We start from the raw sequence: 25,573 nt of genomic DNA on the forward strand, positions 1-25,573 counted from the left end.
AGCCTGAGGGGGACGCCGGAGCGAGGGAGCGGCGGGGACGCGGGGACGCGGGGGCAGCGGCTTGGCCGGCCTCGCTCCCTCACCGTGGCTGAGCCGGCCCGAATCTCGGGCGCAGCCTCTGCCCCGGGTGCCGCGGTGGCCGGACCGGAGCCCCCAGGCTGAGCCGGCGCTGGGGCTCCGGGCTCGGCCCCAGCCTCGGCCTCTTTAATTCAGAAGCCGGAAGTGCCGCAGCCACGGCCCGCCCTGGAGCGGCAGCTCCGCCCTGCGAGGCCCCGCCCCAGAGAGCCGCGCCTGCGCGTTCCTGTTCCTGTTTCCGTTGCTGGGTCCTGGTGGGGGGTGTCTATGTCACTGAGCAGCCAGCAGAGGGCAGGCTTCTAAGTGTTCAGAGCCCCGCAGTGTCTGAGCTTTTCCAAGGGGGTTGTTGGGGACTGTCACCTGGGCGCTGCTTGGTGAAGCCTAGGGGACTCCAGGGGACTGCCACAGTGGGCATGGGGAGCAGCCCTGCTCTGATGGCCAAGAAGCTGAGGAGCCTGATCTAAGACCAGAGGGAACACTGGGTACCGACTCCCAGCCCAGGCATCCCATCCTCCATCCCCCTCGCCTGTGAGAAACTGGAACCCTCATACATGGCTGACGAGAGTGAAAAATGGTGCAGCTATTGTTGAAACACTCTGGTGGTTCCTCAAAAGGTTAAGCATAGAATTACCGTATGACCCAGCAAGTCCACTTACAGGTGTGTAACCACAAGAATTCAGAACAGAGACTCAAACCAACACTTGCACACTAATGTTCATAGCAACTGTATTCACGCTAACCAAAAGGCAGAAACAACCCAAATGTCCATCAATAGATAAATGGATAAAGAAAATGTGGCGAGTACACACACAGGAATATTACTCAGCCATGGAAAGGAACGGAGTTATGACACCTGCTACAGCATGGGTGAATCTTGGAAACATTATGATAAACAAAATAAGCCAGGCACAAAAGGACAAATACCATATGACTCCACTTCTGTGAAATATCTAGAATAAGGCAGATTCACAGAGACAAAGTATGTTAGAGGTTACCCAGGGCTGAGGGCGGGGGAAATGGGAGTTATTACCTAATGGTTACAGAGCTTCTGGTTGGTATAATGAGAAAATTGGAAATATATAATGATAATGATTGCACAACATTGTGAATGTACTTAACGCCACTGAACTACACTTACAAATGGTTACAGTGGCAAATTGTGTGTATCACAAGAAAAATAGGTTTAAAGTAAAATACTTTTTAAGATACACAAAAGCTGAAAGAATCAATCAGCAACAGACTCTTAAACTGCAAGAAATGTTAGACGTACTTTAGGCAGGAGAAAAATGATACCAGATGAGATTATGTTTAGCGATCTGGCCATGGTAACCAAATGGGTAGTATGTGACTTTTTTTCTTTTTAAAACGTCTTTAAAAGATAATTGACTGTTTAAACAAAAATAACAATAATAAAATTGGGGCGTATAACACATGTGTAAGTAACACGTATGACAATAGCACAGAGACCCGAGGGGAAGCGACGGAAGGATGGAGCATGCTGTACGGCCCTTACGCTGCACAGAAAGTGGTGTCGTATCACTAGAAGGCAGAAACCAACGGTATTGTGACGTATCCTACGCTGCACAGGACAGCTGCCCACACAAAGAACTATCCAACCCAAAATGTCAGGTTGAGAAACCATGCCCTAAAGCTAAATAACTAAAACAGTAAAACAAAAAGTTATAGCTAATGGGCCACAAAGGCAATGAGAATGAAAAAATACTCAATGGAAAAGAAGTCATAAAAGAAAACAGAGCAAAGAGCTGATGAGATGAAGGGAAAACATACAGCAGGGTTTGGTGAATGGAACATGGTGGAAATGACATGGTGCCAGCTTCCAGGCCCAGGACTCGTGAAACCTGCAGCTTCCACTGTCTGTCTCTCGGAACATTTGCTCTGGAGGAAGCCGTCGCTCACATCGCACCTGGGCTCCACCTCTTGTCAGACCAGTGGCGGCATTAGATTCTCATAGAATCTCAAACCTGAGTGTAAACTGCGCGTGGGAGGGACCTAGGTTGTGGCTCCTTATGAGAATCTAATGCCGGATGGCCTGAGGTGGAGCGGAGGCCGTGATGCTAGCGCTGGGGAGCGGCTGCAAATGCAGATTACCGTTAGCAGAGAGGTTTGACTGAACAATGAATGTGATGCGCTTTTTTTTTAGACAGAGTGTCGCTTTGTTGCCCTGGCTAGAGTGAGTGCCGTGGCATCAGCCTAGCTCACAGCAACCTCAAACTGCTGGGCTTAAGTGATCCTCCTGCCTCAGCCTCCCGAGTAGCTGGGACTACAGGCATGTGCCACCATGCCCGGCTAATATTTTTCTATATATATTTTTAGTTGGCCAGATAATTTCTTTCTGTTTTTTTTAGTAGAGACGGGGTCTCACTCTTGTTCAGGCTGGTCTCGAACTCCTGTCCTTGAGCGATCCACCCGCCTCGGCCTCCCAGAGTGCTAGGATTATAGGCGTGAGCCACCGCGCCCAGACTGATGCACTTGAATCATCCCAAAACCTTTCCCCCCTCCCCTGATCTGTGGAAAAATTTTCTTCTGTGAAACCGATCCCTGGTGCCAAAAAGGTTGGGGACTGCTGGGATATAAGACAAACATACAAAAATAAATTCTATTTGAATATACTAGCAATGAATGATTGGAAATTGAAATTACGAATGATACCATTTACAATAGCATTTAAAAAGAAATATTTACAGTTAAATCTGACAAAACTACAAAAGACCTGTACTATAAAAACTGTAAATATTGCAGAGTAAAAATAAAGGAGACCTCAGCAAAGGGAAAGATACATCTTCGCAGCTCAGAAAAACACTCAGACATCAATTCTGACCAAATTGATCTGCAGATTCAGCACAAGCCCAGTCAAAATCTAAGTGTTCTCTGTTGTAGAAATTGTCAAGCTGATGCTAATATTCATGTGGACATGCAAATGATGTAGAATAAGTCTTCCGGGAAAAAAAAAGAACAAAGTTGGAGGACTAATACCACTCAATTTCAAGATTTTTTATAAAGTTATGGTAATCAAGACAGTGGTAAAAGACAGACAAATAGATCAATAGAATGAAATAGAGAGTTCAGAAATAGATTCATGGCTGGGTGCGGTGGCTCACTCCTGCAATCCCAGCACTCTGGGAGGCCGAGGAGGGAGGATCACTAGAGGTCAGGAGTTCAAGACCAGCCTGAGCAAGAGCAAGACCCCGTCTCTACTAAAAATAGGAAAAAAAAAAAAAATTAGCCAGGTGTGGTGGTGGCACCTGCAGTCCCAGCTACTCAGGAGGCGGAGGCAGGAGGATCACTCAAGCCCAGGAGCTAGAGGCTGCAGTGAGCTAGGCAGACACCGTGTCACTCTAGCCCAGGTGACGGAACAAGACTCTGTCTCAAAAAAAAAATACATAAATAAAAATAAAAGGAAAAGAAATAGACTCACTCATGCATGGAAAACAAATGTGTTACAGATCAGCAAAGGCCATGTAGTGGAAAAAGGATTGTCTTTTCAATAAATTGTGCTGGAAAGTGTGGCTACTTATGTATGAAAAAAAATTTAACTCATTCCACACCTCATACATATATGAAAATTAACTTAAAATGGGCCATAAACATAAATGTAAAACTATAAACTTCCAGAAGAAAATAGAAAATGTTTGTGATCTTGGGCTAGGCAAAGATGTCTTAAATATAACACCTGAAGCATGATTTTCTGAAAAAACACACAGAATTTTATCAAGATTTTAAACTTATATTCTTCCAAAGACACTGTTAGCATGAAAATACCAACCATAGACTGGCAGGAAATATTTGCAAAGCCTGTACCTGATAAAGGACTTGTATCCAGAATATGTAAATAGGTCTCAAACTCAGTAATAAAAAATAAATAACCCAGTAACAAAATGAGCAAAAAATTTGGCCAGATACTTCACCAAAGAAGATGCTCAGAAGACAGGTCAGTATGCTCAATGTCATTAGTCGTGGGGGAAACGCGACTTACACCACAGTGAGAATTGCTGCGCATCTACCCGAGTGGCTGAAAGAAAGAGACTGGCGGGCCACGCAGGGCTGGCTTCATGGGCCTGTGACCTGTGTGGCGACACAGAGCCCCTGCACGGAGGGCCCTGCGCCTTGTTTCATGCCCTCCCGTTTTCATCTTGAAATCCTTAATGATCTTAGAACACGGAGCCCGGCATTTTCATTTTGCCCCAGACCCAGCAAATTATATAGCCAGTCTCGACTCCACACGTTAGCAAGGATGGGGGAAAGTGGGGCTCTCACACACCGCTGGTAGCAATGTTAAATGGAACCACCACTTTGGAAAACAGTTGGGCATGTTCTTAAAAAGTTAAGCGTTTACCTCCCATAGGATCCAGCATTCCCACGCTTAGGTGTATACCCAAGAGAAATAAAAATGTATGTGAAAGATTATATAGATTTTATGGGGATTAACTAACCAATAAAACCCCTTTTCTTTCCATTATATCTTTCATGAATAGCGAAGGCATTACAAATACTTTCTCTTTAGGCCGGGCGCGGTGGCTCACGCCTGTAATCCTAGCACTCTGGGAGGCCGAGGTGGGTGGATTGCTCAAGGTCAGGAGTTCGAGACCAGCCTGAGCAATGAGCGAGACCTCGTCTCTACTAAAAATAGAAAGAAATTATCTGGCCAACTAAAATATATATAGAAAAAAAAATTAGCCGGGCATGGTGGCGCATGCCTGTAGTCCCAGCTACTCGGGAGGCTGAGGTAGTAGGATTGCTTAAGCCCAGGAGTTTGAGGTTGCTGTGAGCTAGGCTGACGCCACGGCACTCACTCTAGCCCGGGCAACAAAGCGAGACTCTGTCTCAAAAAAAAAAAAAAAAAAAACAAATACTTTCTCTTTAAAAAGTTTCTCTATTAATCTGTCCCAAAGGTCACACTGTAAATAATTACCTTAGATTTTGACCTCTTATTTATGCAGTGACAGTAATTAACATTAGAAAAGTAAAACATTTATTTATTTTAAAGCTACTAGAGACTTAACTATCCCCTCCATAACAGGCAAAGTTTTCATTTGGGGGAAATAAACCGTTTTTACTGTGACACATACACTACTTACATTATTAATATTGGTTCCATTTTATAAAAAGAGAGTTTTTTTTAATTCAAAGTTGTGATTTCAATAATGATGAATTGTACATTTTATAGCTTGCTCTAATCTTTTAACACAATTAAATTGGACCTATCCCCAAGTTTTACCAACTTCTTAAAAACTTGCCAGTCTATAACAATGACATAACTGATGAAAATGACATATCTGTGTAACGATGCAAAGCTCACCATAGGTTCAAGAATAATGTACTTGTTTCATATCTGAAGATTAAATATATTGTAAATTTGGGGGGGAGGTGTCTTTTTTTTTTCTTTTTTTGGAGACAAGGTCTCGCTCTGTTACCTGGAATACAGTACAGTGTTACTACCACAGCTCACTGCAACTTCAAACTCCTAGGCTCAAGTGATCCTTCTGCCTCAGTAGCTGGGACTACAGGCACATGCCACCACGCCTGGCTCTCCCCTCTATTTTAGTAGAGATGGGGTCTCGCTCTTGCTCAGACTGGTCTCGAACTCCTGGCCTCAACCAATCCTCCCTCCTTGGCCTCCCAAAGTGTTAGGATTATAGGCACGAGCCACTGCACCAGGCCTAAAATATGCTGTAAGTTGTACAGTCCATTTCCTTGGTTGTTGGGAAAAAGAGCACAGGCAGCAGCAGAGGACTGTCCTGGGACACTCTTCATCACACAGCAGTCACAGTTTAGTCAAAATCATACCCGAAAGCCCAACCTTGACTACTCAAGACACAGGGCTACACTCTGCCATCAATTAGAAAACGGTTACCTTTCTGAAAACCCTCAGGATAAATTTCCTTCTGGTCTTAGTACTGTGAACAATAGCTACGGATCACCTGGGCAACCGATTTGCTTTATGGCCATCACTAAAATGTTGAGCCTGCCCTTTTATACCAAAAGCCAAATTTGTGACACATCCTTAACAAGCTGTAGGAATTCACGGAAGACTTTCTTGTATTAGGTTTCCTCCTGGCTCTGTTTTAGATCCTAAACTTCATTTCTCTTTTCATCATCCTTCTCATCCCCTTCTAATATATATAGCCTTACTCTGTTTCTTCTTTTCTAATTGTCCTCAAAATATTTTTGGAACAAAAGAAGTTCTAATAAAATATACCGTGTATACTTATCGATACACATGAGGACAATGTGCACACAAGCACACACATAGATTAAAAGCCAACCGAATTTTATTCTTTCTCCAGGATGATGGGAGACCCTGCTTCCTGCGCTGTGTGGCTCACGTGTTGCACCGACAGCACTGGTGACAGCGCCCGTCTCACTCTTGGCCAGCAGCAAATATTCCCATCTCTTGTTTCTCCATTCCTCAGCAGTTGAGAGTAGGAGTTAATCAACGTCTTATAATGAAATGGGATGTTTCAAAATGTTACATTAAAGCTCAATTCCACCACTGAAAACATTTGTTATGTTTTTCTCATTATATACATTTACTTGCCCTAAACCAAATCTAACTGTATTTTATACAACATTTAGTACACATTCTATTTTAACAGAACTCTAAGACAAACTTTCAACGATTAGCAAACTTTATGATGTATAACTTACTAATTTTATTGAATGGGTTTTCTTTCAAAATAAATTATGTAATTAAAAATTAGAAAATTACATCTTTCTAAATCATACACATTTTTAAAACTTCTATTTTCATTTTAAACTCAATTATAAAAAATTATCACAATAATGTACATTGTACCCAAAAGCCCTAACCTCAGCATGATATAATTCATCCATGTAACCCAAAATACTTGCACCCCCTAAATCTATTGAAATAAAAAAAAAACCTAAAAAAAATGGTCACAATAAAATTATATGCTTTGTCCATTTGTCAGAGAAAAATAATTAACGGTAAATACTAGGCCTTCTTTTTCAATTCTGTATGAAATTCCTCTTGATAACACTTGATAGAATTCTATTCACAACAACACTCAGCCAAATACACTTCTTTCTATAGTACTAAGTGTTCAGAAACACACAGCATTCAAATAATGTAGTTTCCATGTAATTAGGATATCATTTTCAGTTTGATAATCTGGCATAGAAAAGTCTTCCTGTGGAAGAAAAGAGAAATAGCTAAAAAGAAACAGTTGACTTAAAGGATGATGATTACTACTGAATGAACCGGTTCCCTAAAACGTAGTGGAATGGGCTGTCAATGCCTGAAAGTCACCGAGACGTGCACATCTGGGAACAGAAGGAAAGCTCTGCTGGCAACACAACAGTGATCCGACCAGGGAGGATAATCCATTTTTTCATTACATATCTATCCCACCTCCCGACCCCTGTTTATAATCCACGTTCCCCACCAGGCTTCAGTGCCATCCACTTACTCCTTCTTTAAAATTTTTCATTTAGAAATTACTCATACAAGGAAGTATTTTAAAATATTTGCAGTTTGAAGAATTAGAAACACCAGAGAAACCACCACCTCGGCTCAGAAAGAGCAGAAGCTCCTTGGATAGGCCCCTCTTGCCGGCTCCCGCCACTATCACCAATGTCCCTAACTCTGTGTTAACCATTCCCCCGCTTTTGTCTTCATACTGTTCAGTCCTGTGTATGTGCATCCCTTAAAGCACGTTGCTCTGTGCTGCCGGGTTTTGAACTTTACAGAAATGCAATCAGTCTGCAAGTATTCTTTTGTAATTTGATTCCTTTCTTTGATATTACATTTTTGCAATTAATCCAGACTGATGTGTGAGGCGACAGTTTATTTTTATTGTAGTGCAATAGCCTGTCACATAAACATATGACTATCCGTTCTGCTGCTAATGATCCTTTGTAATGTTTCTATATTCTGCTGCTGGTGTTACAGTTGCTCTGGCCTGATTATGTTTCACAAATTGAACGTTATTTTTATATTTTATAGTTCATGCTTTAATTTTAACTGCACTTATCAACTTTGTTCCTTATTCTTTCTTACATTTCAGAACTTTCATTTGGGATCTTTTTTTTCTTCCTAATGTAAACCATTAAGAATTTCTTTTGTCTCAGACTTTGTCTAAAAAAGCCTTTATTTCAATTTCTTCCTTGAAAGGTAAGTAATTCTAGGCCAAGAGTTATTATCTCTCAAGACATATTGAAGCTATTGTTCCAGTCATTTGAATTCCGGTGCTGCAGTTAAGAAGTCAGTTGTGAGTCTAACTACCACACCTTTATAAATGATGTCTTTTCAAAAATCTATTGACTGTATTTAAGGTTTTCTCTTTCCCTCTAGTAAATTCTGCAGTTCTCACTATAATATGGCTAAATGTGGATACCTTTTTTGATTTGTTCTTCACTGGGCTTGCTGGATTGAGTATCTAGTATCTTTTACCCAGTATCTCTATAAATAGTGATTCTTCCTCATTTCCTCTATTATCTCCTTCTAGAACCATAGCTATATAGATCTGTCAGTGAACTCGAATCCAGCATATATAAAGAACTCTGTGACACTTCAGTAAGAATACTGAAATAAACCAATTCAGTAAGAAATGGGCAAAGGAACTGAACGGACACTTTGTGAAGGAAGATATCATTGATCGATAGGCACATTAAAGATGCTAACTTCAGGAAAATGCAAACTTAAATTTCGTGAGATGCCACTAACAAACCCACTGGAATGACACAAATTTTACAAGACCGACAATACCAGGTTCAGAGAACTTGGAATTCTCATATACTGCTGGTGGAAATGTAAACTCTTCACTTTGGATAACAGTTGTGTTGTTTCTAATAAAGTTAAACATACATTTATCATATGGCCTAGCAATTCCACTCTTAGGTATTTATCCAAATACACACTTACACCTGTACATAAAAGCACACTCTATCTTATGTCATGATAACCACACTCTATCTTATGTCATGATAACACCCAAAAGTCCCTCCAGCACATAAATGGATTTAAAAAATCATGGTATATATGCACACAATGGCCTACTACTCAGCAATGAAAAAGAATGAACCACCAACATCTGTAAGCAGATGAATCTCAAAACATGCTGACCAAAAAAGCCAATTGTGGAAAATAATACACTGTATGATTCCACTTATATAAAATTCCAAAGCAGGCAAAGCTCATCACTATGACAGAAAGCAAATCGGTTATGGAGTGGGGCGGGAGGGCAGGGTGGGCTGATCACACAGGAGCACAGGGAACTTCCTGTATCTTGACTGAAACGATGGTGACACAGAGGTACCCATTTACAGATGAAGTAAGAAAAACGACTTCCTCGAGAAAACACAGCCAGTTAATAGTAGAGCAATATTAGCATTAGTCTCAGTCTATTAGCATTTTCAAACTTTCTCTCAGAAGGACAAACTGGCTGCAGGAAAAGAGCTCACGTTCACCCAGCATTTAACAAATACTGCTGGGTGAGGGCCACATGCCAGCCACATGCAATAGAGACCCCGACCTCACAGAGATCACAGTGGTGGGAACAGGTTTCACGGCAGAGGGCAAAGAACGCTATGGCACCGCCAACAAGCAATTCAACCACACGGTCTGCTACAGGGGCCCCTAAAGTACCTCCCACAAGAGTTTTTAAGACCTTTAAGTTTAAAGTCTAAAGAAGAAGATAGAGTCCAACAAACAATAAGGTAAGGTAGATCCTTACCTAACACATAAAAAGATAACTACAGATGGTTTAAAGACCTAACTATAAAAGGTAAAACCATAAAGTTAATAAATGAAAATGTAGGGAATATTGTTGCCTTAAGGACTTCTTAAATAAAATTTCAAAAGCATAAAACAGTAGGCAAACTAGACTGAATTTGATCACATCCAAATTAGAATTTTCTGTTCATAAAGAAAACTACAGAAAAAATTAATAAACAGATGACAGAAAGAGAAAAGATATTTACAAAGCATAAAACCTGTAAAGGAACTAACGTCCAGTGTCACAAGCGCTTCTGCAAGTCAACAGGAAAAGACACAATCCCCGTGGGAAATGGGCAGAAGGCAGTAACAGGCACCCGCAGCAAAGGAACCCCAGAACCATATAAGAACACCATGAGCTGCCTAAACCAAATACAGAAATGCTAATTAAAACATCCCTCTGAATGACAAAATTTGGGCAAGTGAACATCAAGTACATGCAGATGTACAGGAAAACAAAACCCAATGTGCACAGCGCTACCGAACTTGTAGACTGAGGCATCTTTCATAAGAGCGTAGTCAAATTAATTACCCACATGCATACGGCATCACCAAGGAGGAATTCTTTCTGGACTTACATCCCAGTGAGTGGCCGTGAAGAGCTGGGGCAATGCACAGTCATCCGTGCCGGAGGGAAGCTGGAGACACTCACCTGCGTGTCCGCGGTAGGGAAATAATCCAAAGCACGGGGAAAGGGTATGATGCGAGGAGACACGGAGCATGGCGAAAACACCCAGGTTATCCTAGCATGCGACGGTGACGGCATGGTGATGAAAAAGGCAGAGGACACTCCCCTTAGGGTTGTAGACAGAGCCAGACGAGGTCATGCACGGGAAGTGCCCAGTCCCTTGCCCTTAGTCCTACGAAAGTAATTCCTGCTACTTGGCATAGGTCACCCCCTAAGCTTCCACCCCACTGTTTATTTATTTGTGCAGCTGGAGCACGGAGCTTTGTTACGAGAACTCAATAGAAGACGCGGCGGCACCGTGAGAGCCTGGGGGAGGCGAGGCCTCCGGAGTCTCGCGGGTCCCGTGTGCACAGCGGCTGCTCCCCGGCTGCTGCAGGCGGGACAAGCCCTCACTCCACCCGCATCTCCATGTGCGCATCTATAGAGTGGAATTGTTAAAGCCAATGCCATGTGGCTGATTTGAGGGTAAATGAGACAATGTAAACCTCGTAACGAGCGTTCGTTCCCCTCGCTTCTCCTCCCTCCCAGGTATGTGAAGGTGTCGTCTCACCAGGGGGAGCCCCGTGCCACCGTCACATGTTGCGGTGGCCACGCAACAACATGGAAGAAGACTCAGCCATGCTGAGACAACACACACCTATACAGAAAATGACTAGAAAGAAGAAAATCAAAGTGAGTACCTTACATGAATTTTGGTAGAGAAATTAAAGGTGGTTATTTTTCTGTTTTTCTATTTTCCGAGTATCCTATAATATGGTTACGTTACTTTTAGAAATGGAATATTTCATGGCAAACAAATATTTTACTTTAAAATTGCATTGACCAAAAAGTGTTAAACTTCAAATCCTAACCAGCATCTTTATAGATCCTCCATCAGTGGAGTTAATTTTAAAATTCTAGAATATATTCTGAAGCACTAGGTTCTTCTTAATTCTAACACTTAACCTGGGACAAATAATTTACTCTGAGAGGCGCATTCTTCACCTGTAAAGTAGGGCTAACTTTAACTCACAGTTGTGAGGATGAAATGAGATAATATGTAAGTACCATGGAGATGATCATGTTTTGAAAACTTCAGAGTTTGCAAAGATATAAATATAAACCCATTAAATACCAGAAGAAAATATTTAAATGTTTAGTAGCTTGAACTCCAACATCAGATAGACCTATATTCAAATTTTAGCCTTGCCACCAACAACCTGGATGACTTTGGGCAATCTACTTCCCTTTCTCACTACAGCGTCTTCTCAGCAGTGTGGGGGTAACGACAACATGCCTGTGTTGCTGTGAAAATTAAATAACTTACTTATATAAAGCACAGTGCTTGTCAGAAAATAATGGCTCATTTAATGTTACCAATTATAATCCTCCTTAAAACCACTTCTGCAGTTAATGAAACTGAATATTATTATTAATGTCCCAATCACTGTTTCACATTAATATACAAAAAGAGAAAAGACATATTCCCTACTCTTAAGGTTCTCACAGTCAATAAAAGAAATAGAAATATACTTCAAAGATCACAGGAGACCTCAATAACTAATAAAATCAAATTTTATATCTATTACTAGGGGAACAAAGAGAAAGAGGAACAGGATTGGCTACAATGAGGAATGTATCAAAATCTCAAAGGAGATCATATTTGAGTTGGATCTTGAAAGCCTGGGTATGATTTTGTCCATTAATGAAGGAAAAATACAAAATTAAAAATCTAAGCCAGGCATGATGGCTCACGCTTGTAATCCCAGCTACTCAGGAGGGTGAAGTGGGAGGATCATTTGAATCCAAGAGTTTGAGTCCAGGCTGGGCAACCTAGCGAGATGCCATCTCTTAAAAAAAAAAAAAAAAAAAAAAAAAAAAAAAAAAAAGCCATAGAGTGCTCAGGCCATTGACACTTGTCTCATCAGATGGAACACTGAGAGGGGAAAGGCTAGCTGTAAAAAGAAGAAAGAAATATCATGATCTAATTGTGAAGAGCTTTATACAAATGTCCTGCTCCATTATTTGGACTTTATGCACAATAGGGAAATCAAAAGAGGATTTAAGAACACAATCAGACCTAAAATTTAGAAAAATAACTGGTAAAATTGACTTAACGGTGTCAGGAAAGACTTCCCAGGAGATGACACTTGAAAGAGGAGTCTGGGAAGGTCATCCCAGGTGGCATGTGGGAGACACAGACCTGAGGACCTGCCAAGCGTATCTCCGAATTCTGGAATGTAGCATAGTGGGGGGTAGCAGAGGTGATGTGGAAGACACGGGCTGAGACAGCGACACATTTGCACAGGAATGGGGGCTTCGAGGGCAAGAGAGAAAGGCCTGCGATGGTAGAGCGATCTGAGATGACATTGTGGAAAAACAGGGGCTGGAGGAACAGGCAGGAAATCACAAGAGTGAAAACCCAGCCCAGAAGAGGGAAGAGCAGATAGACTCAAGAGACATTTGAGGGGACCATTCAGTCTAGCCTGGGAGGGAAAAAAATGAGTATGTTCTACTTTTTACCATTTCCCTATTCAAAAAGCACTCACTATTCCCCTCTACCTATGGATTAAAATGTCAATGCTAGCATTCTCAAGGCCTTCCTAGTCTGACCCTCCCTGCCTTTTTATCCACTTTTCCTTAAACCCCACAGTCCCTCTACTTGGACTCTCCTCTCTGCCGCGTCAAACCCTATACAATGACTGAGGCCTGACTAATTCCATGCCACCCACAGAGCCTTCCGAGCTCTCCTGGTGTCTCTCCCCTCAAACAAAGCCTCCAGTGTTGTAAATTAATAAACCCTCATCATGTGGTAATGACCCTCTCCTATTACTAGGTACTACTGTCTCATTCTTTAACAGCTGTTTACATTTCTATGTGCCTTGTCTGTATGTTTCCTTCACAGAACTGCAAAGAAATGTCAAGCACATGAAAACACCTAGACAACAATCCAAGGCAAGATGAATGTCAGAAGATTTTGGCATCCTGGAAAAAACTCACCATGGACTTTGGTTATTCAGAATTAGCTACTTCTTGTATAAGACTATCTTGTAAAATAAAATAGTAATGGTAACAGTGGTAAAGTATACCTGCCAATCCACTTTCACAATAAGATATGTAAGAAGAATAAATTAATATAGATTGATGTTGAGCCTAAGAATACTGAGTTATAGAAATGCTGCCTGTATTTCTGGAGACAAGATTTGATTTCAGAAGTCAAATAAGGCTTTGCCTTAAAGAAAAAATAAATGTGTTAGTTGAAAAGCTGCCTCGTCTCAGGAGGGCATCTCGCTGGTCAGTAGAAGCTGCACTTCAAAGAGACAGCTGTAAACTGGGCCTTTGGTTCTCACCTGTTTTGAAAGACAAGGCATGCCTTTTCCTTAGAACCAAAGGTTGCAGGAGCTGACAGGTAGACCCCCAGAGATGACAGCTGATCATATAGGTATGCTAATGCCCAAGCCAGGCCCAGATGGTACCATGCAGTTCAAGTAATTAACACAAAACACAGCTCATTGTTGACTTCTGGGATCATCTCTGTCCCCAAGAACACAATGACTGGGGCAAAGATGTCTTTGTTTTTTGCTAAAGTAATAGCCTTACCATAAAACTTACAAGTTTGCCCCAAGATGATTTTATAACTCATTGTTCCCCTAGTTGGAGTTAGTTTAAGGATCTGTAGTAGCCTTTTAGGAGACTTTGACCCTAAAGCAAACTGCCTGTTAGTATGCAAATCCCGTTGCCCTTGGCAACGGGAGCCTGTATGTACCCTATAAAATACCTGTGTGGAGTTTCAGTCAGGGATATATTTGATGCGGGTAAAAATATATCCATCCGGATACATTCCTTTATTTATTTATTTTCATAAACTTTTACTTTATAAACTATATCTTTGGCTCTGTGTATTATTATTGCCATTACTTTAGCTTTTATTTCTGTTTCCTACTATATTTTTCATCCTTTGCGATGACCCCTGCCTGAGAGACCCGATGGGAACAAAGAGAAAAAAAAAAAAAACCTCTTTGCAGGGAGTGTAGCTAACTCCCCACGGATCGAAAGGAGAATACAATAAGTAATTCCAAGAAGAATCCTTGGAATTACATAAGCAGCATAATAACTGGTAGTTTTTCAAACCAACTTATTTACAAAGAAGTAACTTAGGAATGGCCATTCTCCTCCTCTCTAATAATTCTAAGACAGAGAGACATAGCAAACTTTAACTTAAATAAACTGTTCCTGGAAATCGGGCTTCAACGAGTTAAATTATAATACATAAAAAAAGAAATAATATGTACCTAGTTGCAACTTCAAAGTCAACATACACACGAAGAGGACTTACAGTTTGGGCTTATGTATATCTGTAGTGACAGGAAGAACTCCAGGAGAACTCAGAAATTTCAATGCCAAACATGTCCCAAGAGGTCAGAGGTCACATTTTTCTAACTGGGGTTTGACCCTAAAGTAAGCAATACATGTAATTAATTGATGCCTTATTCTGAAACATTAACTTGAATGGGATTAGTCTACCAATCCACTGTTAGTCTAATCATGCTAGTCACAATGTGTTTACCTCTAGAAACACAAAGTCAAAGTTACTCAAGACAGAAAGGAAACATAGGTTGACTATTTTGATTGCTTTTTCCAAGTAGTCAATAAAAAATAAGTTAACCTCCCCAATCACACTGCCTAGGTAATAGTGCCAGTAGAGACTAGTAAAAAATCCATATCTGTTTCAAAAGCATGTCTTTAAACTATAACTATTACTTAAAATAATTATAAACTTCTAATGTCATGTTATAATTGCCCAAATTAGATGTGCATAATTTGTTTGGATTAAAGAAGAAAAGAAAGTGATATATGTAACTTGATTTTATTGGACATTAAACTATACATGGTATTTAGGGAAATAACATGACAATGAGTTATGAATCATTAGGAATCTGCATGATTGAAGGATTAAATTTCACTTGTTACTGATTTTTTGTTATATGATTCTTCACCCTTTATATCTTGATTAGAAATCTATAAAACAAGGGCTAACATCATCTTAAGCATAAAAATATTTTATAAATATTTAATAGAAATGTTAAGTAACTGAGTATTTCAAAGCTTTAATGACACCTATCCAAATTACATAAAAATGATGAATTCATGTGACAACTATAGTGTTACAGACATTTAAACTGAAAAGAGGACTACTATTACCTAGGCGTATCTTCATACAACCCTCAACTGACTACCGTATTTCCTTTTTTAATGATAAAATGACTCAACTGTTTCAATTTTATGATGATTAAACATTAGAAGACATCCTTCCATTTCTAGAAATGTAAAACGTTTTTACCGAGAGGCCAAAATTCGTGCTTATTTAGTTCCCAAATGAAGTCATCTATAGAATTTATGTTATCATTAATTTATAAACATGAGCTTTAAATCAGAGGGACAGCTTCACCATTAATCAAAACATCAGACTTAATGCCAGATATGTATTTTGAGCTCAGATTGATCTTTTCAGTAAAAATACTTTCCATAGCAAAATAATAAATCTTGTGAAAGAAGTTTCCCTTAGGTATTTTTTTTAAGATTTGAATTATTGGGCCGGGCGTGGTGGCTCACGCCTGTAATCCTAGCACTCTGGGAGGCCGAGGTGGGTGGATCGTTTGAGCTCAGGAGTTCGAGACCAGCCTGAGCAAGAGCGAGACCCCATCTCTACTAAAAATAGAAAGAAATTATATGGACAGCTAAAAATATATACAGAAAAAATTAGCCGGGCATGGTGGTGCATGCCTGTAGTCCCAGCTACTCGGGAGGCTGAGACAGGAGGATCGCTTGAGCTCAGGAGTTTGAGGTTGCTGTGAGCTAGGCTAACGCCACGACACTCACTCTAGCCTGGGCAACAGAGTGAGACTCTGTCTCAAAAAAAAAAAAAAAAAAGATTTGAATTATTGAATAAATCTCAGCAGTGATTCTGTAACTTACAGCACCTTTCCTACTTTCTTGGATACACTAGCAGCTCTTTTGAAAAAGGAAAATTAAAAGAAAGTGATAAAAAGGACTCAGAACACTCTTTCCTAGGGAGGCATCATGGACAGGTACTGCTATGAACTCTGAATGTTGGATATCATCACACTTAGGTGGAGTAAACATCTAGAATGAACACAGATACATGCTCCTATTTTGTTATTGAGATAAGAAGATTATTATTAGTTGCTAAGAGTTCAATCAATTATGAGGATCTGAGGCTTAACTGCTTTAAAAGGCCACAAATTCTACTCGTGGAATTTCCTTTTAAAATTGCAACGTCAGTCTTACTACATTAAGGATCCTGTATTTGATGGTGATATTGCTGTGGATTCTGTGGTGTCCAGTGTTATATACAAACATGAAGAACATGCCTTGGGTTTGTTTCTGCTAAAAGGGATTTTTTTTTTTATTGCTTTTAACTCTGCTTTTGAACTTCAGAAATTATCCAGTGCCTTTAGCAACAACTTTTTTTTTTTTTTTTTTGAGACAGAGTCTTGCTTTGTTGCCTGGGCTAGAGTGAGTGCCATGGCATCAGTCTAGCTCACAGCAACCTCAAACTCCTGGGCTTAAGCAATCCTACTGCCTCAGCCTCCCCAGTAGCTGGGACTACATGCATGCACCACCATGCCTGGCTAATTTTTTTTTCTATACATATTTTTAGTTGCCCAGATCATTTCTTTCTATTTTTTAGTAGAGACGGGGTCTTGCTCTTGCTCAGGCTGGTCTCGAGGGATCCACCCACCTCGGCCTCCCAGAGTGCTAAACAACTTTTTTTTTTTTTTTTTTAAAGAAAAATCGCAAGATTTTTGTCAGCTGGGAAGATGGTGAAGGTAACAGTTTTAAACTCACCCCCAAACCTCCTAGACAGAGTTACTGGAAGAGTAGCAAACAAAACAAAGCAAAAGGTCCTGGGATAACATATACAGTACCAAAAAAATTAAGCGATAAGGAGTCCTGTGGATCCCAAAATTTGAGCAGTCAGGACAAATCTGCAAGAGCTACAGTTGCAATCGGTACTGACAGCTATATAGGACAAGGAGGGACACGGCGGGGAATCTAGGGGAGCTGAGCACAGGAGGACCAAACTCATAGCTGCAATGGACAGGGTGAGACACCCTCACGTGAGACGATCCACAGTAACGCACGGATCCACGGCAAAGTCCCGAGGAGCTGGAGCACGACAGCCCTCTGAACATTCAAAATTAGGCAAAACTTCCTTCCACGACAAAGCGACATATCATAGAGAAGTGTGAGGAATTAAAGTATCAAATACTTCTGGAGTCAGTTAAAAAGACCTTTAGTATAAGAAAGGGTGGTTCAAGGAAAAATGGGGGAAAGATAGAGAAAAACCTAGGAAACTCAAGAAATATGAGGCCATATTTTTAGCACTTCATAAAACTGGCGTAAGAAGAGCATTAGAGCCATGAATCTAGTAAAAGGATTCAGACCCACTTCTCCCTGCTACAAGTTTCGGAAAACAGATTTTCACACCAGAATGACAACAGGAAGGACTGTGGCTCACAGGACAGAGTGACACCCTTATGATGAAAACATGTCAGAAAGATACGCCTGCAAAACAGAAGAAAACCAGGGTCCACTGTTTCAAGAAATGAGAAAAGACATTAAGAAAATGATATAATAGGAAAGCTGTAAATCAGAATTAGAAAAACTCAGGAATGAGTTAAACATTTGAAGTAAATGGAAAAGAAATCACTTCAGAAGTGAAGTCTAAACTAGAAGCTACACAAGAGTGATTATACAGCAGATAATATCAGATAAACAGAAGTTGCAAAGAATGAAAAAATTAAAAATCAAAAAGAAAAAAGATGAAAAGAATTCAATTGAAAATTACAAACACAGAAGACAGGAAAAGAAGACTAAACACACTAAGACAGGCCTCAAATAATAAAAACTAAATATATATAATAGTAATATAATCATAACTATATATAATTTTAAGTTTCTTATTCTCAGATAGCTGTGTATATAATGTTGAATAAAATACTAATTATATGATATTCTAAAATTTTATTGTTCATGATATCCACGATTCTCACCATGTCAGAGGAAAGGTAAGATTTTAGATAGAAGAGATACATAAAACCCAGTAGCCATAAATTTGAATGGAAAATATCAGTATGAATTAATGAGGTGTTTTTATCTTTTAAAAGTCTATTGATTTCCTAACTCTGTCCATTCCAAGGCCTACAGAGACAACACAGTAGCAACACGGAGTGGCCAGAAAGTACTGTTGAAATACAATTTCAAACTAAAGGAAACCAGAGCCCCTGGAAGAAACTAGTGGTTTAGGATGTGTACAAAATGGGCCTTAAACCTTGTCACCCGAGAAAGCAGCAACGAACTTCGGGAGCCAACACAGAGGCTCCCGCTGGTCAAAGCTGGGAAAACCTCAGCCTCAGTAAGGGTTTTGTCAAAAACGGACTCAAGTATCTCAAGGGTATTTAAGTCCATGGATTGCAAATGACAACTAAAAGAAAAAACCTAGCTGGTTACCACTGGAAGAGGCTATTTTGAAAACTGATAAATGCATAAAGAGAAGGAATTAAACACTTCTCCTATTTTTCCCATGTGAACCATACCACAGTGTGACCAAATAGCAGATAATGGGAAGCCTATGTCCTTACAGAAGCATTCCAGTTAGCAAAGGAAAGATAAAATTAGATTACCACCATTTTGCAATTCTTAATGAATTACTGGATCTAGCATCAATAGCTACATATATCACAAAATGAGATGACTGACACATGTGCCTCCTGAACACACAACTCTCCATAGCCTGTGCAGCAGCCTCGACCCACCCACAGCCCCTGGACCAACCTTCAGTTTCCATGAAATACAGAGGACTGAGCAGCAGGTCAAACTGGACCACAGTGCTGCGATCCTCGAAAGCCAGACTGCGAGAAACCAAATGACCCAGTTTCCCCAATCAATAAATCCCAAATGAAAGCCACAACAAAAAAGATGGATGAGAAATCCACGGATCAAAAGAACAGAAACAAGCAGAACGAAGCCATTATACCAAAGTAAACGATAATGTTTAGGACACAGGATGCAGGACTGCCTAAGAGGCGGTCACAGCAAACCCCATAACTTTGAATGCACGACTCAAACTATGTAGCTTTCAATTTTTTTTATAATGGAGTCACCAGTCAAAATAAAGAGTGAAACTTAATGACTACATATGCAATCCTAACAATAATTCTTGTGCAGCCTTCCGTAACTTCAGCCATTTCTAAAGTTTAAAAGTCACCTCTATGTTCAGACTTAACTGTAAATAAGCAGAACAACTTGACTTAAAATGAATCCAAGGCTTGAAAGTACAGAATAGGAATATCGGGCTTTACAGCAAAAGATTGGACTTCCTGTCCTCATCCCTTGCCACTTCCTAACTGACCTCAGGCAAGCGCAGCAGGCAAGAAAGTTGACGTTAACCAAGAAGCAAAGGCACTGGGTCAGGCAGTTCTCTGCACAGTCCCGCCTGGAGCCAACTGTCCAGCAGGGAGATAGTCACGACTGTGACTGATGTTGGGAAAGAAGCACAGAACGCTTGGACATGAGCCACTGTGATGAGAGGAAATGCTGCACAGCTCTCAGAGGACACGAGGCAGAGGACACACGGGGAACCCCTCCTGAGCACTTACCCTCGGATTTTCTTCCTTTCTTTTCGTCCATCTTTATATGACACTAATAAAACTAAGACTATTTACTAGGTAAAATAAATTTATTGATATTTAATTTAGGAGCTATGGACCTCACAACATGAAGGAAGATAACCCTTGGCATCATTTAAGGCTACACTGATGAAGCAAGGAGAGAAAGGAACACTTACCCACAAGCCGTGATACAAAAGGAGAAGGTGTGTGCAATCCTGTTTAACACCTTTGCATCTTTTGCCACAGTTTAACTTGTGCACACACAGGTGCTGTGATAATCCAACAGACCTCTGCACCCGGCACTGCGGGGTTAATTCTCTGACTCCCACACGGCAGGTGGTCACAACCTAACAGCAACATTCACTAGGAGAGTCTCACAGCTTCCTAGGGAACATCCCTAGAGCTTCTAGAAGGATGCTACACGTGAGATCTAGAAAGATGCCACACGTGAGAAAAAGGAGTAGTCTGAAAAACTGAAATGGTTCAGTCAAGCTTACATGATTTTAATTTTTAAAAACAAATCCAAAGAACAGTATTGCATTTCAGCAGCCTTCTGTGAGCAATTTTGATATACAAAAACTGTTTTGTTAAAAGTCTCAACCATAAGAAAATACTAGTTTTAAGTCTTCGAGATTTTTGAAATGTTTGTATTGTCAACATCACCTCTCTGTAATTTGCATTTAGCTACCACACCTCAAATTATTTGCTTTAATTAAAAATATAATTAAAACAACATACTTTTTATTCTTATTTTTCATACAGTATTATTTTGTTCCTTCCACTAACCTACAGGAGCTAAGAGTTGTGCATGGTCAGCTTTAAAGTATTCTGAGGGTGAGTGTAGAGTCAGAGCCACACAGAGCCTGAACCCTTTCTCTATCTTCTGTTCCTTCCCTTGCAGGTAATTTTACGATCTCCTTCACCAGAATACAGGGAAGGGACAAAAATGTATGTAATTCAATTTTGTTACTTATTAACAAAGGCCAAAAAAAAAGCTTTTAAGTGAGCTTTTGTAAATTATCTGTTTTCCATTTTTACACATAGCATTTAAAGAATATGGAGATATAGGTATAAAGAAATTTTATCTAAATTAACAACAACAACAACAAAACCAACCTCCAAACATTTAAAAGGATAAATTTGGCTTTTGCTTTGTATTGTTTTGTTTTGACACAGAGTCTCACACTCTGTCGCCTGGGCTAGAGTGCCATGGTGTCAGCCTAGCTCACAGCAACCACAAACTCCTGGGCTCAAGCAGTCCTCCTGCCTCAGCCTCCAAAGTAGCTGGGACTACAGGCATGCGCCACCATGCCCGGCTAATTTTTTCTGTATATATTTTTAGGTGTCGATATAATTTCTTTCTATTTTTAGTAGAGACGGGTCTCACTCTTGCTCGGGCTGATCTCAAACTCCTAAGTTCAAACAATCTGCCCGCCTTGGCCTCCCAGAGTGCTAGGATAAATTTGGCTTTATTCCTTTAAAAATATCCAGAGAAACAAAATAAAACCAAGTTCTTATTTTAAGACATCCTTATAATTGGTATATAACAAGTAAATAAAAGAGTCATAAATTAGTTTGATTTTATTTTGTATCCTGAATCTTTGTCTAGCAATATAAATAGCATTAGAAACCAGGGTGGGGAGGAACTTTCTTTTTAAAAACTGAGTGGTTTGTTTAATAATTTCTAAAATATAGAATGAAATTATTAAAAATTCTGTCAGTAGGCTATGACCTAATGCAATTTTGCTTTGTTTTGTTAAGAGGGTCTTTGACGGGCTCTGTGGCCCCACTTAGAGTACAATGCCATCATCATAGCTCACTGCAGCCTCCAACTCCTGGGCTAAGGTGATATCCTCCTGCCTCAGCCTCCCAAAGTGCTAGGATTACAAGTGTGAGCACACAGGCAAGACGTTATTTACTTACTGCACATACCATGCTTGTCCTGTATTACAATGAGTAATGAACAGTATACTATTTTTAGACAGCTTCACTACATAAAAGCAAATGATTAACTAAAAGCCATTTTAATAAAAGACCTAAAGAGTTAAAAATTCTGATAACTGCAAAACTATTATAAATAGTACATACTGATATTTTACTTATCTAATATTTATTTTATAAACACAAGCTGCTTGTGTATGTTTCTGTATTTTTTTTTCTAACAACTATATACTCCTGCAAGGTAAGTGACTTCAGTCCTTTGTAATGTATGTTGATTAGCATAATAAAGTATTTTTGGACTTTCTCCTCAAGGTCTCACATGAAATTTTACAGGGATTTTTTTGTTTGTTTGTTTAAATTTACTTACTTTGTAATACGGTCAATGTTGGCAATTTGCTTCTGGTTCCGTATAATCTCAATGGCTGCCCAAAGATGCTGGACAGCTTTTGTATCTGCCTGTCATCTTTTTGTTAAACGTGCCATGACCTGTTTACTTCTTTAGCTGTAGTAAGACATAAAAACATAAGGGAAAAAAACATTACAAATTGAATTATTATCAACACAAGTGAGTACCATCATCAGTGCCTCCTGACTACTGATCATACCAAGGTAGCAGGTAGCACTGCCAACTTTCTGCCTCATTCCCTACCATCCACCTCACCACCTTCTTCATACAGGTTACCATTTGCTTCATTACTTCATAAAAAGTGAGAGTCTAAAACCGAAAGGGTTAAGGTTTTCCCAAAGAGGACAAGTGGCTACCTTATGCCAACATGTTTTAGTAAATAAATTTAAGTTTTATTCTAATACACAGAAATATTACAAGACAAAATCTCATTTATCAATAATGCATTGTTTGTAATTTGATCAATATAAAATGGAATTTAAATGCCCTAATTGTTTGTACTTTGGTTTATTATAATCATGGCTTAAAAAGTCCAATTCTGTATGCATATATTGATAAATGGAAGCATTTCAATAAAATAAAACCATGAACAGAAAATGCAAAAAGTATTAATAGTTACTTCTGGGGTAAGATGGGAAAAGCTGGCAAACAGGATACCAGAGGGCCACAAATTATTAGGAACAATCATATTCTTGAATAGATGTTAATTTCAGGGGTATTCATTACATTATTAAGAAACAACATTGCTATTTTATTCAAATTTCAGTATTCTGGAGTAACTGAAGAAAATAACCACCCGACCTCCAGATGATTTTCCACCTGTGCCTGGCAAGACTGGGGAAAACCCTGGGGCCACAGCTTGGTGACGGAGGATTTTACAAAAGAGGCCTCTCCTGACTCAGCTTGGAGGGACTCATCTGTTAGGAACAGAGTGAGCCTATGAAACCTTCACCATGAACTTTGTGTCAGATCATGAATCCCAGCATTTGGCAACAACTGAAACATATCTCTAAATCTTACAGATTATAATGCTAAGTTTAAAATCTAGGCCTTAAAAATACAGTACACGTTAAAGCTTCTGGGATTCCTAAAATCTCCTTGCCCGGACCTTTCCTGTCCTGTAAGGGAGGAGAATGAGCGAGGGAAGCTCATTCTCGGCACTTCACTGTGCTGCGTGATTGCCAACTGAGCCCTGTGAATCTCCTCTTTCTCCACCTCCACACTTCTTTTCACAGCCCCCTTAGTTCTCCCTTTCCTTGACAAACCCAAGTAAACCCCACAGCTGCTATCAAAGCTTATCCTGAGAAGACTCACTTCCAGTCAGTCTGGGGTCAGTGGGGCTCCTAGAATGAGATGGTTTTCAGAATTACACTACCGACAGAATACATTCTGAACATGTTTTAAAAGGTATTCTTGAATATCCTACTTCTTCACACTTTTACTTATAATAGTTCCAGACTTTGCTCCAAGAAAATAAATAAAAAAATAAATAAAAAATAAAAAAAATAAAAAATAAATAAAAAATGTATTCAAATTTAAGAAAACTTAAGGAAAATCAGTTGGTTCTGTACAAACTTAGATGTAAAACTAAAAGATAATGAAAATTACAATTAAGAAACACTTCTGTTTTAGAGTAATCACTTTAAGATGAAAGAAACTTTAAGATGAAAGAAGACAGAAACTTCTCAGTTTAAGTGCACTCATAGAGGAGTGCCAACTTTCAGGATCTGATAAGCTGTACAGTAGGAATTCAGTGGTAAGAACATATGTTAGAAAGTGACATCTAATGGTGAACTGTAATAATACAACTTAACCCTGTGAGATTATACAAAGACTCAGACAAAACAACAAAATTTCAGTCATTCTTACATACTTGAAAAAATACACAGTTGCCCACTTTGTGTAAAAGCACTGTGCTAAACATAAGGAAGTATTTAAAAATGTATAAATAATGGCCAGGCATGGCATGCCTGTAAACCTAGCACTTTGGGAGGCCAAGGCAGGAAGATTGCTTGAGGCCAGCAGTTCAAGACCAGCCCGAGCAAAAGCAAGACCTCATCTCTATAAAAATTAGGAAAAAAAAAAATTATAGCCAAGCATGGTGGCACATGCTTATAGTCCCAGGTACTCAGGAGGCTGAGGCAGGAAGATCACTTGAGCCCAGAAATTTGAGGTTGCTTTGAGTTGTAATGACACCACTGCACTTTAGAATAGGTGACTGAATGAGATCCTGTTAAAAAAAAAAAAAAAAAAAAAAAAAGTAAAAAATATTGATGCTTGCCAAAAAATAACCTAAAACCAGTAGAGAAAATTTGGCATATGCATGGAACTATGAATTGTACGGTAATATATGACATATAAATTGTCCACAATATGAAAATTCGGATGGTGAGACATTAATTCTAGCTTCAGTAAAAATTAAGCAGAAAGAAAGAGATGTCTTCTGCAAAATGGTAAATATATGGAAAAATATAAGAGCCAATCTTTTCCTTTGTTAATTTCTTTAAAAGATAATTGGCTGCTTAAAGCAAAGATGAAAATAATTGGTAGGTGTCATTAGGTTTATAATGCATGTAGAAGTGAAATACATGAGAACCACAGCAAACAGATGGGAAAGGGGGAATAAACAGAATGATACTATTGCAAATCTCTTACATTTTTTGTGAAGTGGTATTAAGTTACAATGTTATATATTATATATTGTAAATGAATTATATTAATTCATGGGAGACTATGGTACATTAAGCATGCATATTGTAATTTCTAGAACACTAAGGAATAATACAAATAGGTATAGCTAATATATAATGAAACTTGTAAGTTTTTTCAAAATACACATATATAAAATTATAAATAATTTATTCAGAACTATCAAATATGAAGCAGCAAAGCTAACATTTCTAAATAATATTAAAATAGGAAACACAACTATTTATAGAATATAACAAGCAGAAGAACACAGTGGGAACCAAGTGGCAAAAACTCTAAAAGTGATGTCACATATTTCTAGAAATGATTAAAATCGAGATTAAAGA

General features: G+C 39.4%; 1 long non-coding RNA gene across 2 annotated transcripts in view; it reads right to left on the reverse strand.

Moving 5' to 3' along the window:
- LOC138379561 (uncharacterized) overlaps positions 1-25,573 on the reverse strand; it is an 81,092-nt gene that overhangs the window by 18,565 nt on the left and 36,954 nt on the right. For both annotated transcript variants that reach the window (XR_011232255.1, XR_011232254.1), the window contains exon 3: positions 22,500-22,634. This is a non-coding gene — a long non-coding RNA (uncharacterized lncRNA). The remainder of the gene's footprint in view (positions 1-22,499; positions 22,635-25,573) is intronic.

The sequence above is a fragment of the Eulemur rufifrons genome, unplaced genomic scaffold (genome assembly GCF_041146395.1).
Source record: "Eulemur rufifrons isolate Redbay unplaced genomic scaffold, OSU_ERuf_1 scaffold_81, whole genome shotgun sequence".
NCBI lineage: Eukaryota > Metazoa > Chordata > Mammalia > Primates > Lemuridae > Eulemur > Eulemur rufifrons.